General features: G+C 44.6%; 1 protein-coding gene across 4 annotated transcripts in view; it reads left to right on the top strand.

Moving 5' to 3' along the window:
• The first annotated feature begins 239 nt into the window (after window positions 1-239).
• PCGF3 (polycomb group ring finger 3) overlaps window positions 240-6,000 on the top strand; it is a 48,126-nt gene continuing 42,365 nt past the window's right edge. For all 4 annotated transcript variants that reach the window (XM_081894811.1, XM_081894812.1, XM_081894810.1 and 1 more), the window contains exon 1: window positions 240-536. The gene's annotated coding sequence lies outside the window, so the exon portion shown is untranslated. The remainder of the gene's footprint in view (window positions 537-6,000) is intronic.

The following is a 6,000-nucleotide window of genomic DNA, read 5'->3' as shown; positions in this document are numbered from 1 at the left end:
ACTCCCCCCCCTCCCCTCACGTGGGCGTCGCCAGCCCCTTGGCCAGGCCCCGCCCCTTTCCCCTCATCCTGCCGAAGGTTCCCTTTGCCCAGGTCTGAGGGACTTGGCCGCCAACCGGCACCAGCCGCGCTTGGTGGTGGTAGTAGTAGTCCGGGCCCGAGCGCGCATGCTCCGGGGCTCGCGGCGCCCCCGCTCGGGCGCGCTCGGCTCGGCTCGGCTATTTCCGCCTCTTTGTTGTACTAACTCCCGACCGGAATAATTCCCCCCCACCCCCATTCTAACCTTCTCCGGGTTCTGTTTATATATATATATATATAGATATAGATACACATATACACACGTCTGTCTCCATATCTGCATATATATATATATATTTAAAAAATAAAATAAAATAAATATCCCCCACCGGCGAGTGTGTCTGAGGGGAGCGGGCTCCCTCCCCCACCACCCCACCCGCGTGGCCGGCGCCGTCCTCGTTGCTGCTGCTGCTGCTGCTGCTTCCTCCTCCTCCTCTTCCTCCTTCTCCCCCCAGCCAGGTCAGTGTCTTCTCCCCCTTCTCGCCTCCTTTCCCTGCCCGGAGTTACGGCGGAGGCCCCCGCCGAGGGCTCCCTCCCTCTCTCCCTCCTTCCCTCACGCCTGTGGGCCAAAGGTGTTTTGGGGGGCGGCCCTGAGGGGAGACCACCCCCCACGCCCTCGCCCCCCCCAAAAAAACATGCCTCGGGTGCCGGGGCCGCCCCCTGCTTCCCTCGACAGGAAGGGGGTTGTTATTGGGGAGGGGGGCAGGTGGGGAGGGGGGCAGGTGGATGTGCCAGAGGTGCGGAGGGCCAAAAGCTCCTGCTCCCTGCCGCTGGGATTTTGTGGGTGTTTTTTTATTGGGGGGGGTGTCTATGTCAAGGGGAGGTTTAAGAAGAGGAGAGGGAATTGGGGAGGTGGGTTTGAAGGGTATGCGCGTCCTTAACTTTCTGCGACTGCAGCAAATGCCCTCCAGGGAAAGGGTGGTGGTGGTCTTCCTGATCCAGAGTTGGAGACTTTCTCCTTCTGCCCCACTCCTGGTAATTGTAGCCCTCCTCCCCACAAATCATAAGCTGGTTTTAATAAGAATAAGAATAAGAAGTCTTCTTCCCCATGGCGATTTGCCTCCCCACCCACCCCTCCAAAAGTGGAAGGGGTCCTTGGATCTTTCAGAAATGTCTAACTCCCCTTACACACACACACTCTTTTAAAAGGATTTAAATCCCTCGCATTGAAAAGCTACCATTGATTTTATCTGCTTTCTCAACCCACCTCCCCGCCCCCAAGTTGTGCCAAGGAGTAGTCTCTGCTTGTGTGGTGACTAAGGGCTGGTTCACACCGGCGCCTTGCTTGTACTATGGTGGTTCCCATAGCCCAAGTGCAGCTTAAACTGGAAGGCTGCCACATGGGTTTGATGGTGTAAGAAAAGAAAAGAAAAAGGGAAAAAACGCGGTTTGCTGTGTTTTATTGGGGATTTCGCCCTGGCGCAATTTAAGGTTACTGCATAGTTGTGAGTCTCCCAAGTTGATCTGCAGAAGTCTGGGCTTGGTATCAGCAAGTAACTAACTTGAAGCTTGCCCACATCGGAGCAGCCTGGGCTCTCAAGGTGTTCTTGGCCTCAGGTGTCTATATGAGTGTTATTTGTTGTAATGAAGTATTGTTGTTTTCTGTTTCTGAATTCGCCACTCCACTATTTGATACTTCTCAGAGTGCTTCTTGATTTTGCCATTAAGGAAGTTCATGTCCAGCAATTTAGCCAAATGTTCTCACATAATAAATAGTTTTAAGACCTCCTTTGATGGAAGCGATAGGAGAGGTGATCAAATCCGTAGTTGAGATGAACTAGCTATAGTGCTATTGATAACTAAATAATTTTGTTTCAGAAATTATTTTGAGTGGCTCTGCTATTCTGGGATGGGTGCACTGTCAAAAAAAGTAGGAGATAATGTGTTAGTAAATTTGATGCAAACATGATTTACCTCAGGCTAGTGTGTTGTGAACTTGAGATCTGTGCTTCTAGTGATGGGGGTGTAATTGAAGAAACACACTTCTGTGGCTTGAAGTTCGGTTTAACTTGGATTTGTTAAAATCACTTTATCATGTTGGAATTTCAGTTTTGTAAATGCTGTGGGAATGTGATTGGGATTTGGTGAGAAATAGATACATCTTCGTAACTAATTACAAGTGGGCTCTAGATTTTCATATGCTCCACATAAATTGCCCTAAATCTTCCTACAGGAATTGGTATTTCTAGTTTAAAATGCTTGCTATATTATTTAATAAATGCAATGGTGTGTGAAAATGTGTGCTTTAAAGGTAAAGCTACACTTTTAAATCTAGACTCCAAATGTATTTTTATACCCCTTTTCTAGCAGTGTTCAACTTTATATGTCTGCTTATCCTTGAAGTTATCCATATATATATTTCTCCGTGTTATCTGATTGTATTTTCATAGTATCTTTTTATGCATTCCTACGGTCCTGGGACGGTGTCTCAGGGGCTGAAGGATGGATTAGCTCTACCTGATGTCAGGTGGGAGAGCAGATGTCTGAGCCTCCTCTCTGATGCTGTGGCCCAACTGATGAGAGCTCTGACATGGAAAGGACCAAATAGGGGGGATTCTGGGAAGTTGCTGATATCCAAAAGATCCTAAGTTATCCTGGTCTCCTGCTAAACCCCCAAACCCAGGGGAAAGCTAGACATGTTTCTGAGTGTGACTGAACCTCTCCCTCTCTTTGAAAACAGTGGGAGGGAAATGAAAAAAGTCACATTTTTTAAAAGCTTGGAAGTGGATGGCATTCACTTCCACTCTGCCAGCAGAGCCTGGGGGGAGGGCATTGGATGATGCCGTTACAACATCTTTGGTCCCTGCTCTTTTGCTGAGCTGCAGCCTAAAACTGTAATTCAGGCTTTCTGTTACCCCTGATTCAGAAGCTCTATTTTGCTTCTAACCTGTGATGACCTGTTTCACAAAGGTATTTACCGTGCGGAAGACATTACTGACACTTAAGAAGCTTTTTGCTAGGTCATAGCCAAACTTTACACCTAAGAGAGATCTTATTTAAATATACTGACAGCTGCTTCACATAACAGAAGTTGGTATGTGTTAACTTTTGTACATATCTGCTTCTTCTCCATAATGTTTGGGAACATTATGTCTGTGATCTTTCTCCATACATACTCTGCAGAACCTGCGCCTCTTTCTGTAATGTCTTGCAAAGTGATCTTAAGGCTGCTAAAATTTTATCAAGGGTAGAAATGGAGCTAACATATACTGCAGTGATGCCAGAAGTCGCCTTAGCCAAGAGTTTTCAAGTTTTCTACCATTTCAGTGTCAACATGTCTACTAGGGAGCCAGTGTTGGTTGCAAAAGATTCTGGGGTGTGTTTGGTGTTAACAATCTGTTCTTCAAGAGCGTTGGTTAGGGCTGTTGGGCTTCATCACAGTTCTCTTCAAACAGAGAATACTTCTTAGCAGAGGGTTCTGTGTCTGCACATTAGAAGGGAAGATTGGCAGTAGTGGGCAAGTTGTTTATTTAAGCAAACTGACCTGTCATTGCTGATTTTCTGATTAAAGAATCTCTGATAAGCCTATGAAACCATTGATTTAATCTATATACGTAGTACTAATAGCCTATTTGCGCTTGCTTTGTGATAGAAAAGATCAAAGTTCACTTTTGACCAATTTTACCCCAAATAGCCAAATCTTAGTGTGAAACTACTTTCAATTTAGCATTGCAAGTCTTTATGCTAACTTCATTTTCAGGTATCATTTATGTGCTGGCGCCTGCATTATACACCTTTAAGTGCCAGTCAAAAACGTTCCTCTTCTGCTAGGCCTTGGGCTGATAAACATCCAATACACTTTTAAATGTGTTTCCTGCTTGGCAGGGGGTTGGACTCGATGGCCCTTGTGGTCTCTTCCAACTCTATGATTCTATTCTATGAAATGTGTTGTGGGAAGGAGGATTATTGGTTTATTTTTGTTCTTGTTCTTAGTATATATTTTGTGGGGTTTTTTTTATATTGTATTTTTTTATGTTGAGAGCTGCCCTGAGATCTACGGATGAAGGGAGGTATACACATTTAATAAATAAACAAATTGTTACTTGAAATAGAGCTGTTTGATATTAGCCATGGCAATCTGGCTTTGGAGTGGCAAGTGGCTCAGATAGATTTAATACAAAGAACTTTGTGTCTTCAACTAGTGAAATTAAAGTGCAAATCTTAAGCACACCCATGCAGCGCATGCTTGAAAATGTGATTGTCATGCTGGTTTTTGTTACGTTCAAGCACTTCAGTTCTGTGTAGCTGTGATTGGTGCAGAAAGTGGCTTGGACCGATGCAGCCATCCTAGGTGAGGGAAGTAGGGCAGGTCTGTCTTGTAACATTGCCTGTCAGCTGAACTCCCATTACAGCCAGTTACTATCGTATTTCAGGCACTCAGGCTTATTCAGCTATAGCTGGCTCTGTGGTAGCCCCAAAGGCGTACAGGGGACTGTACGAATAAAATCTTCTGAATTTTATATGCAGCCCACCTCTGCTATGGTCCAGATTCAACCACATTTCACCTGTGAAAGGCATTTGCATGAAGCTGCTGCATAGTGTCTTAAGCATGGGTAGGCAAACTAAGGCCCGGGGGCCGGATCCGGCTCAATCACCTTCTAAATCTGGCCCGCGGACGGTCCAGGAATCAGCGTGTTTGTACATGAGTAGAATGTGTCCTTTTATTTAAAATGCACCTCTGGGTTATTTGTGGGGCCTCCCTGGATTTTTTACATGAGTAGAATGCGTGCTTTTATTTAAAATGCATCTCTGGGTTTTTTGTGGGGCATAGGAATTCGTTCATTCCCTCCCCCCCCCAAATATAGTCCGGCCCCCCACAAGGTCTGAGGGACAGTGGACAGTGGACCGGCCCCCTGCTGAAAAAGTTTGCTGCTCTTAAGGAATGGTTGGTTAGTGCATTGTTGTTAGGCTGCCCCTCTGCCGCAGTGTCTTGGATTGTCCGACAGCAGCCAGTGGCAAAACTCCTTGGATGTAAAGTCTTGCTGGTGCCACCAAATTCTACCTGATATTGAAGCTGCTTGCCAGAGCTCAGTTATTCATAGGACTGGGCTGCAAGGCACTCCTTTTCTGTGAAGGAGCTTGGTTCACTGTGAGAATATTGTGACATTAAAATGAAAAGGCTTTTGGCTTGAATAGAAATATTGAAGAATGCCCTGTCTTTTTTATATATATAAAAATGATCGAAGGAAGAAATTAAGCATATTTATTCACTTTTCTCCCTCAAATTCTGAGTAAGACAGGTTTTCCAGCTATTACATGTAAAAAGTAAATTTAAAAATGAGCCACTGTTTCCCATGTGCTCACAATACAAATACTTTTGTACATGTATATGAACACCCCATAGCAGAGCAGCTCGCCTGGTAGAACATTTCCCTCCATGTCATATAACTTTCCCCATTCCAACAAGTGATCTTAGCACCACTTTCCTCAGCAATTCTCTGTTGATGGAATAATGTAAGCCATCAGCAGAATGAAGTGGTAAAACTTACTTCTGGCTTGCGCCTTCGTTCTTCAAATAAACTGAAAGAAAAGTAGAGTATAATTTCTCACCCCCAGAACCAATCCCCAGACAGTTGCAACTTTTTCCTTTCTGATGTCCTTAACCTTGTCATCATATATATATATTTTTAAAAAACCCTGTCACTGCTTTGACAAGGATGAATGCTCCTCTCTTAGATATGTGGTTGAGCTGCTGTGAACAGATACCTTTTATTATCCCCTCTGATATGACCCTTGTGAATGGCCCTTGATTCCAGTGTTTATAAAGTTAAGATCAACCTTCTAACAGCAACACCAGCTTTTAAAAATTCTGTGAGTTTGGAAGATAACAGCAATTACGCTTTGGGAAGTTCTTATCAGAGAGTTTTATTCTTTAAAAAATGCTTGAGAAGCTTTATTCCACTTGAGATTATTTTTAAGGAAG

The sequence above is a fragment of the Podarcis melisellensis genome, assembly GCF_964234715.1.
Source record: "Podarcis melisellensis genome assembly, chromosome: 17".
Classification (NCBI taxonomy): domain Eukaryota; kingdom Metazoa; phylum Chordata; class Lepidosauria; order Squamata; family Lacertidae; genus Podarcis; species Podarcis melisellensis.
Note: the sequence above shows the minus strand (reverse complement) of the source record. Positions and strands in the feature narration are given on the sequence as shown.